The 10,647-nt window shown below is 37.6% G+C and overlaps 1 long non-coding RNA gene across 1 annotated transcript; it reads left to right on the top strand.

Annotated features, from left to right (window-relative positions):
- The first annotated feature begins 325 nt into the window (after positions 1-325).
- Positions 326-9,601, top strand: LOC118566109. Its single transcript, XR_004932805.1, has 3 exons — positions 326-501; positions 9,301-9,399; positions 9,489-9,601. It is a non-coding gene; the product is annotated as an uncharacterized LOC118566109 (long non-coding RNA).
- The last annotated feature ends 1,046 nt before the right edge of the window (positions 9,602-10,647 follow it).

The following is a 10,647-nucleotide window of genomic DNA, read 5'->3' on the forward strand; positions in this document are numbered from 1 at the left end:
TAATATATGCTTCTAGGTTCTATTCTCCCATGCTATTTTGTTTCTACATTTTATTCCAACTTGCTTTTATTCTGTTTTTTTCCCTATATTTTAATCATGTAAAGCACTTTGCATTGTCTTTGTACTGAAATGTGCTATACAAATAAATGTGCCTTGCCTTAAAATGTTATCACAGAATTACAATAATGCAATAAATAAATACAGAAACTCTGTAGTGGGAACATTTTGCTGTTTTTTTTTTTTTTAACTACAACCTGTGTCGGGTCATTCTGTGTAAAGTCTTTCACAGTCACAGTGCTGAGCTCTCCTGAAAGCACAGTCACAGGTGCAGCCAGTTTACACAATCAGGCTGATCCAGACGTTGCAGCACGACCACCAAGCCAACAGTGGCAGGATTTTACCTAATATGCAAAATGCAACATTCACAAGACTCTTACAGACATGTAGACACATTATTGACACGTTTATCCAGCTGGGTGGATTTTATTTGGGACATCAGTGGTGAGTAAAACTGTTTGGCTTAGTTGCAGTGGTTTTTACTTCGGTTTTCATTGTGTCTCCATCCACATAATGTTGCAGCACTGAAACTTTGCCTTGAATTTATTGCATTTTAGTGTTGCTTTGCATTTTTTATTGTTGTCTAAGAAATGTCTTTAACTTGGAAGCCTCAATTGGTCTGTCAACTTTTTATATATATAAAAAAAGTTTCCTACATATTTTTCAAATCAAAACGCCATGTTTTTCCAGATTTAAATTTCTTGAATTCGGATGTTTAATAATAAAAACGCAAACCTTTTCTATAAGGGATTTCTACAATAACCTGCAAACGCCACAGATTGTAAGGAGATGTGTGCACAGATGATGGATGGAGACATGAACAGATGCGTGGATGGATGGATGGACTCGGGCAGAAAGATGGATGGATGTATAAGTGGATGAACAGACAGATGGATGGAGAGATGCCACTTGTAACCAGGATAGAAAATAGAGTATATAAATAACTTTGGTCCATAAATACTTTGTTTTTCTACACCTATCTAGACACAGAAGCATACTGTGTTGCCAAAAGTATTCATAAATCCAGAGGCCCACCGTTTTTTATCTAGGGAAACATTCCACAGGTTTAGAAGTGAGTTTATTGTTTTAACAAGAGAGCATTTGTGAAGTTAGACACTGATTTTGGACCGGAAGCAGTTTTTGGTCCGATTCCCCCCCAAAGGTGCTCTGTCTGGTTGAGAACAGAACTCTGCAGGCCGGTCACATTCTTCCTCACATAACTCTCTCTCCCTGATGAATTTACAAAATGCATATTGGTTTGTGCGGAAGAGTGCAGTGACGTTAGAAAGGTCCATCCCCACATTCTTCCTTTTAAAGTTTGAGGCATGAAATTGTCTTGAAATGCAGAAGTGTGACGAATTTCTTTCACTAGTACTAAGGAGACGAGACCCAAACTGAAAAAATAAAAACTTTGCGTCAAACTTTAAATCTGACAAAATTAAGCCAAGCAGGTGCTTTTCTCCTGGCAACTACCAAACCCAGACTGGTCCGTTGGATTGCCACACAGAGGCATGATTAATCACTCCAACCTGACCCATTATTTCACAAATGTGTATAGAAATGGTTTGCTAGTCTAGGTGCTAGATTTTTTATACCAATGGTGATGCCAGTTGACTGCTTTGCTTGAGCCTGGGACAAGATGGGCTCTCACCCATGGCATTTTGCAACTAGTAGAAAATTAATATATATTTACTGTTTAAAGAAATTACAGATACCATATTAGGTCCTAATCTCCCTCCACTTTCTTTTCCATGCTTTTGGATATTTTAAGTTTTCATCCTGAAACAGATTCTTGATTATTGGTGCGTTCCTTTAGCCGTGGAGGTCGGTACCAACGAGTCGCAGATTACATCGTCATCTCCGCCTTTTTGCGTCCCAGTTTCCCTGGTTGGCTAGTAAAAAAACAGAAGAAAAAAAATGGATGCTCACAATGTTGCTAAAACAATAACAATACTACTGCTGTTCTAGGCGGTATTTTGTGCAAATAAACAGCTGAAACATTACGTCTGATGAACACTGAAAGGTAGAACCTGTATGACTGACTAAATGTCACAAAAATAATAGAGAGTTGCTACAAACAGTCAAAGTATGAGGTTTTACTCAATGTTGCTGTGGGAAGCAGCCATCATGAATACAGAAGTCAGGTACCATCCTGTTGGGACGGGTTTCCAACTCGTAATACCGACTTTAGGAGCCGTTCCAGTTAAATTTTCCAACCCGGAGGTCGATAATTGTGATGACAGAGGACAAATGGAACGCTCGATGAATTCATGCCGTAAGAGGACTAAAGCAAAACAAATCCTAAAAATAATTTATAGAATCCATTGTAATATGGAACATTTTTAAATAAGATTGTGTTTAAGGGTTGTCATGATTTGAATAATTCAAACTGTATACTGATACTAAAAAAATGCTAGATGCTTCATTTAATACAGCTCAAACACTTCTTCGAGGCATATATTTGTTCTCAGATCCAAATAATCCACACCAGGTGCTGCAATCAATTTCATGGCCACATCTGTATAAAATCAGGCACCTAAACTGCAAAAACAGAACTAAAATAAGTTAAAATTTTCTTGAAATTAATGTATTAGTACTTTATTTAAGTAGGTAAATAAGATAATCTGCCAATGGAATAATGGATTTTTGCACTTAGAATAGGAAGAATTCATCTCCATCAACCTATTTGAAGTGCAGTATATCTAATTATCATATTTTAGGGTTAAAATGACTCTTTCCATTGGCAGATAATCTTATTTACCTGCTGAAATCAAGGGCAAATACACTAGTTTCAAGAAAATGTTACTTATTTTTAGTTCTGTTTTTGCAGTGTAGGCCTGCAGACTGTTTCTATTAGCATTTGTTGAACAATGGGTCGCTCTGAGCTCAATGTACTCCACCCTGGTTCTGTGATAGGATGCCACCAGCGCAACAAGTCCAGTCATGATATAACAGAGTGGACGTGACGGTGATTCTGCCACTGAGTGGTAGATCACGTTTTCTGACGGAGCAGAGGATGCCGAGTTTCTGCAGAGTCAGTCGTCGCTGACCTCCAAACCTCATATGGCCTTCAAATTAGCTCAAGAACAGAGCTTCATGGAATGGGTTTCCAAGGCAGAGGAGCTGCATCCAAGCAGGACCCCATTGTTTTAGCTGATAGGTTCTCTGTGCCAGAAACCCTTTAAAAACTATCGTATCTTCTGAACTATAAGGCACACTTAAAAACCTTAAATCTTCTCAAACATCGATGGTGCGCCTTATTATTCGGCACGCTTTATATATGATTAAAATTGTGGTTCAATGCACTCACAAATCTCTTAAAATGTGTAAGTACGACGTCTTCAAAGAGTCAGCGTGGAGTCAGCCAAGCTCACAGTATGCGCGCAGTACGCCCGAGTATGTACACTGCAAAAAATGGAACTTAAAATAAGTAAAATGTTCTGAAATGAGTGTATTTTTCCTTGATTTGAGCAGGTAAATAAGATGATCTGCCAATAGAATAGGATTTTTGCACTTAAAATAGGAACAATTCATCTCCATCGTCTTATTTCAAGTGCAGTATATCTAATTTTCTTATTTTAGGGGTAAAAATACTCATTCCATTGGCAGATAATCTTATTTACCTGCTCAAATCTAGGACAAAAACACAAATTTTAAGAACATTTTTACTTATTTTTAGATCCGTTTTTGCAGTGTAGGAGCCTTTAGGAGTATGTGCTAGCAACAATAAACCTAGTAAGTTAATTCAACATAAAAGTAAAATTTATTTTGCCTTTATGTTAGAAACAGGGCAGTGTAGTCCAACTACTCTGTCCTCCCGATAGAGAGCTGTGGACGTGAAGGAGGGATATTACACACTTGGGAAGAATATTTAAAACGCCTTACGGTCTGAAAAATACGGTATGTCTTCCCATACTTCTTAAACTTGCTAGTGTTGCCTTACTTAGACTGATCTAATGTGAGTGTGTCATTTTCTCTGTAAGATTTGGGCCCAGTTCTGCTCTGGTTCAGATAGAGAACAGCCAGTTATAGTCTTGTTTGGCCACTGTCCTGTTGAGAGAGAATGAAATAAAGCCGCATGCTTCCCAGCAGCCACCGGTGTGTGTGATCAAACGTTTTCCCAGCAGTGCACAAGTGTGTCATCTGAGTGTTGGGTAATTCATAATTAATTTGCCTTAATCTCCTGGGAAATTCATCTTACACTCCGGGAACGGCGGAGCAGACTGCAGTTGTCCACTAATGCAGTTTCTGAGGTAGTTTTTAGAGGAAATGTTTTTATTTTTGCTGTGTTTTAAGTGGCTGCTTTGTGCTGTGAGCTCTCATCACTGAAACAAACTTAATTGCTCTGTTTCCTTATTTGTCATATGACCTATATCTCTTTGTGTTTTTTTTTTTTTGCAAGAGCTTTTTGTATCCTATACACTGGTTTATAGATATTGTTCCTCCTTTGAATTCTGTGCAGAGAAAAAAAAAACAACGTGAGAGATCACATATTGTTTCTGTTTCTTTAATCATTGAAAGAGTTCAGCTTTGGGTCATTCTGTTGTGGTGTTATAGTCACAAACTGTTGGTTCATTTGTCTTGTAAGAGAGAGTAGCTTCAGGCTTTCAGGCAAAACAACCTGACAAATGAATGCACACTAATAAAAGGGGGGAGACTGTTTTGGAATAAATGCAGCGAGCGCCTCTTTAAGGGTTCACTCTCAGGTTGCTCAGTGCTGTATTTACTCTCAGAAAACGCCTCACACCTCTCGCCTTTGTCTCGTTAACGGACCGTCGGGTCGATACCAGGGAGGGAAAGTGAACTTTTCAGAGCTGGTTAATAGAAAGGGAGGAAAGTAAATTACTAGAAATCAGTGAGGATTGGGACAGAGGAACAAACAAATGCGAGAGCTGATGGCCCAGCATTCTGCACCAGTTTCAGTCATAAACGTTGTTTGACCAAAAGAGACAAACATGTTGAACGTTATGCTTCTAATTTGCGCTGTTCATTTATTTTATATCCATACATACATTAAAAAAAATGGTTTATCGTTAGTGAGTAAAAATGAATTGGGCAGATTTTGGGGAACTCAAATCTCTGCAAACAAAATCAGAATTAATCACGATCAAGGAATTTGACTTTCCTCACAGCGTACAGACATTAAGTATAAATACATGAACTTTAGAGGAAGTAATCAAAAAAGGTTAAAAAATAAACAAACTGGACTTTCTATTCTGATTCATAAGAATAGCTATTCACAACATTCATAAGATTCACCTTATAAATAGTTTTGAGACCCGCCTGATACCAATAATATGTTGTGACCCCGCAGTTCAGAGCTTTTTACAGTCAGCTCCTTGTTTACGGATAAAATATGGAGGGGCAGAAAACTTACCATACATCTGCAGCTTTGGATCTCATTTACTGCACACATTAAGACGTGATTAACATCACTTAGCATTGTGATAGTCTCACTTTGTGTAGAATCCATACTAAAAGTTTACGTACGCAAAGAAAAAGAAAATGGCGTACGGCAAAAATAAAATTCAGATTTATAAAACCATGCACATGCTTATCGGCATGCAATTTCTCTTAGTAGATGACAGCTGTACCTGAACGTTTGCATACCTGGTTCTGCTTCAGGTTCTGGCCTCTACACGCCCAGATTCAACCATAAATGGTCGATGCAACGCACCTTATGCATGTTAATGTGTGTTTTAAAAATGGGTCAGCTGATCATTTGTTTTTATCATGGTGAAATGGTGACCACAGACAAAAACCAAAACTATAAAAAGAAAAATCTGACTTTATTAAATGTGAAAATAAGAGGTAAAAGCACATTTGTTGAGCACATTAAAAGAACTTAACTTGATTGCGGCTTTAAATGGACGTCCGGCGATGTACTCTGTGTTGTAATTCCTCTGACGTTGTGAGTTCAGATCGACATTCAGAGGAAGGAGGGAGACCAGGAGAAATGAAAGGTTTCCCCAGGGATGACGAAGACCCCTCAAAAAAACAAAAAAAAAAGTTAAAGAAGCTGAGAGGACGTTGGGCTTTCTCTGGACTCTGGGGCTTTGGACCCATAAACTGGGGGTAGTAGCCACTCATCCTGTATGCTGTAGCAGAATTTAATGCTTGGAGTCTGAAGTAGTCATCATTATTGATCATTCATCACTGAAACCACGTTCCCTCCTAATTCTCCCATCTATAAGGTTTCCAGCCGTGCTAACGCATCCGCTGCGCAGCATTACGCACGAGTGTATTTAACTGTTTACAGCAAATAAAGTAATCATTGCACACCTCTTCACAACTATCTGTTGATCACTTAATCACCCTGATGATCATCAGGGAGAGGAATGTGATGGTAGAAAACCACGATGAAATGTTTTGCAGACTTTTATTTCAGATTTCAGGCGGTATAGGCGTTCTTTTATTTATTGTTTTGAAGGGTGCTTATGTGTAGTTATGTGTCACCAGCGGTTCTGAAGGCTTATGATGAAGTCCATATGTGATTAAAGTCTGATATGGAGTGAAAGTGACTTTACCATCTGTGTCACCAATTTCCCCCGTCTCCAAAATGAACGTACGCTTGGGTCAGAGTTGCTGTGAGGAACGCACATTTTCCCATCAAGTTTATTTGTTTATATAGATCCCAACTGATGTGTAGAAAGTGACGTACACGAGTTTCATGCTACATTTTGTGCAAACGCAAGCTTTATAAATGAGACCGCTGGTCTGTCTGATCATCTGGGGAATTCTGCCAATAGATGCAGTTTTGCTGCAGCTTGTTATATTTCATGTACATAAAACAACTGTTGGATTTTTATAGGAGTGCTGTGCTGTAAAACTTGCTGACACAACTCCAGCCAAAGTTTTTTTTATGCATTCGTGAACTTTAAAATCTTGTTGGCTTTTTTTTTCATCCTTTAACTTGTTACTTTAGTAAATAAAAGGAAAAACTGAATTTGGACAAACGGGAAATTCTTGTAGATTTTCTGTTATCCACGTGGATTAAAAGTTACACATGCAGCCACAAATGAATGCATTCACCCCATTAGAGTTGGGGTCAGATCCTTTTTTTTTTTTTTTTATAGCCACCAACAGGAAAACTATTCTGCACTGCAAAAAGGGAACTAAAAGTAAGTAAACCTTTCCTGAAATTATTGTATTTTTCCTTGATTTGAGCAGGTAAATAAGACTATGTGCCAATGGAATAGGATTTTTGCACTTAAAATAGGAACAATTGATCTCCATCATCTTATTTCAAGTGCAGGATGTCTAATTATCTTATTTTAGGCATCAAAATACTGATTACATTGGCAAATAATCTTATTTACCTGCCCAAATCAAGGAAAAGTACACTAATTTCAAGAAAATTTTACTAACTTTTAGTTCCCTTTTTGCAGTGTGAATGGTGTTCAGAAACTTGTTGCTCACTTTTTTTAGCCATCCTAAAATAATATTTAATGCATTTACATCCGTTTCCTGTAGGAACATTCAGTCATGTCAAAGCTATAACTATCGTTGATTAGAGGGTGAAGTTGAAGAACTTAGGGACTCTTCCTTCTTGACTATTCCATACATGCTAGGAAATACCCGCTCAGCATGATGCTGCCACCACCGTGCTTTACAGCTCTGTACAGTGTTCTTCGTTTGTCACCCTTAATAACAAAGCTGTCGCCATTGAGGAGCAGCAGCTCAGTCACTGACTCAGTTCACCTCATTTCCTTTTTGTGTTGTCGACGTGGATAGCCAGAAATTTTGATTGAAGCCAGCAGGTTTCCATTTGTCAGCTGGAGTTTACTCTAGGCTGGGACTCTGGGGTTTCAGCCGTTTTCCAGCTTCTGGCAGGCTTTGATTCTTTGTGGTTCTTGGCCCGTTAACGCCTCATTCTGGCCAGTTTACTTTGGTTTTAGAGGAACAAATCTGGACACGTGGTTGAAACTTGGACTCTACGGGACAGGAGTCTAAAACATGCATCAGAATTAACTTTTTAAATGGACAAGGCAGACAAACATGAACCTTCTGGATTGTCCTTCCCAGAGCGTCTGACTCCAACCCTAGTAGAAAATTCTGCACTATGCTTTAAAGCCTCATTTCTAATAATTAAAAAAACAGCCAGTTTTAAAAAAAAACTGAACCACTTCTGCTTGAAATAATGGTTCATATCCACCCAGAAGATACCAGTGATGCTTTGGTTGAAGCTCTGTTTTCTAAGAGACATTTATTAATATTAACATATCAGTGAGGATGTATGGGAGCCTGTATGAATATATGCTTTTGACCCTTCTTGATTTAAAGAAAATCCCCAATAAATTCTATAAAGCACAACATTGTTTTTTTAACAGTCCATTTAAGTTGTTTATTGTAATGCTGGGCCACCATGAAGAAAATAATAGTTTCCTTACATCATTTAAAGTCCACATTAGGATGGCATGCATGTCTTTGACGATGTATAATGTAGTCACCTTCCCAGATCTGTGATCAAAAACATTTGCTAAATGCTGTTTTGAGGAATATTTTGATGCCTTTCTACCTATTCAAATTAAATCTGGACATGTTTGGTTTAAAAAGAAAAGGTCATTAGTAGCTCTACCCTGACTGATTGGGATTTGTAAGCTTTGTCTGCAGATTTTGTGCTCCCCTTGAAAGCATAATCTTGTTTAAAGTTAAATGTATCTGGAAACATTGTACACTGAGAGATGTTTTCCAATCTAAGGGCCTTTTTAAATCTTCATTTGGGTCAGCGTTAAGAAACCCAGAAGTGGATAATCATCCCACTGATATTTATGAGGAAACTCAGTCTTGCCGCATGACTGTAGAAGCGAATTTTAGGATTTAAAGTCCAAATTTGCTTCTGGGATGTCTGTAATCATCATCATCTCCTCCCCAGACTTCACAGTCTGACTTCATTATTATGTAACCAATCTTCATGGAGGAGTTGCATCAGTAGCCGCTCTCTGCACTGCTCTCCGTGTTCACTTCAGAGTAATGAAACAGATATTTCATTTTGAGCTCGTACTTTCTCCTTTTACACAGATTTTCTTGTCTGAGTGTGTCGCTATATTTCTGCTCGAGACATTGCTGGAGAAATGTGCCGTCTTACTTATTACTCTATGTGAATGGATTAGTTTTAATATCTGTGGCATATTTTATTGACTTGGATGTTTTACTTTAGAGTGTTTTAGATAAATATGCAATATATTAAAATGAGGATAATTTGGTGATTCCGAAGGTGATTTTGCTCCTTTAACATTTCAGATTTAATGTTCGACAAGTTGGTGGTATAAGGAGAAGTTGGTTTATGAGATAATTGTAAGGAAATATACAACATAAGGAGATTTTTCTTCAACTTTCAAAGTGAGTTTCTTGAAGGAAACTAGACTGATTACGGAATAATTTATTGCAAAATTTGCAGCTTTATAACAAGTTCTTGTGTTAATTTTCAGCTCCTCTCATCCTGAATTCATCAGTGAGAAGAAGCTGGAAATACAAAACCATCCCAGAACTGTTTGGTGAGACCTTGGACTGCAGGCGGTAGACCCATCTGGTCATAGCTGACTAAAAGGTACATTTAAAATGCTTTCTTTAGTCGTGGTTTCACAATTATAAGACATTTGTTTTAAGCTTTACTTTTTATTTAAAGTCAAACAAAATATTTGCATATAAAGGACTTTTTTTTTCTTACCATCTATCATTAAATTGGATTTACCTCTTCCTGTTTTTCCTGTTTTAGGCTTGTTTGAGTACCAAAATAATTTCGATGTTCTAAATGCCAGAAAAAGCACTTTTATAAATATGGCAATTCAAGAATGGCAAATTATTGGTTGGCCTAGTCAGATGTTTGATGCAGAAAACCTACGTAAAAGCAACGTCAGGGTGCTATTTACGCTCATGTGAGAACTTTCAAAACAGATGCAAATTAAAATCGAATTAAAATGTAAAGTGCCTTCCAAAATATTATTCATATTTTATCAATTGTGTTTTTAATTTAATTTGACGGTAAGTAGAACCACAAGTATTTAGTGAACATGACTGAAAAGCACACTTGGGTAGATCTAATTATGAAACTTGGCCGTTTTCTTTGCTCTCACGCACAAAAAATAATCAAAAACTAAAAAATTTACCAGGATATTGTAGGCGGGTTTTGTTTTTAAAACGGTGCAATCATCCAAGAACCTTTTTATTTGTTTCAATTCTACAATGATTTGCAGATCCCTCTGCAGATGATTCTGCTTGTTTCATGTTGTGTGTTTGCATCACTTTTAGATTTTAAACAGACCAGCGAGCTGAGCGTCTTGTAGAGCTCCACAAAAGGCCTGCCTGCAGATACAGACCGCTGAGAACAACATTTCCTTCTTTATTTATTTTCTTAAGCCAAGATACACAAATCAAGGCAACTATGTTTTGTTTTTTTCTTAAGATAAAAAAAAAAAACTATGAACATCTTAGAGCAGCATCACCATGGTGCGTCTGTGAGCTTATTGTCTGAGGTCTATTCTAAAGACGCCCGCAGACACATTGGATCTGAACTGTAACGTATAAAGCTATTTCCTGCAGGCTTCTCCAAATGGCCTTTCTCCCTTAAGTGTGGAGATAAATAGATAT

Source organism: Fundulus heteroclitus, chromosome 15 (assembly GCF_011125445.2).
Source record: "Fundulus heteroclitus isolate FHET01 chromosome 15, MU-UCD_Fhet_4.1, whole genome shotgun sequence".
NCBI classification, from domain to species: Eukaryota; Metazoa; Chordata; class Actinopteri; order Cyprinodontiformes; family Fundulidae; genus Fundulus; species Fundulus heteroclitus.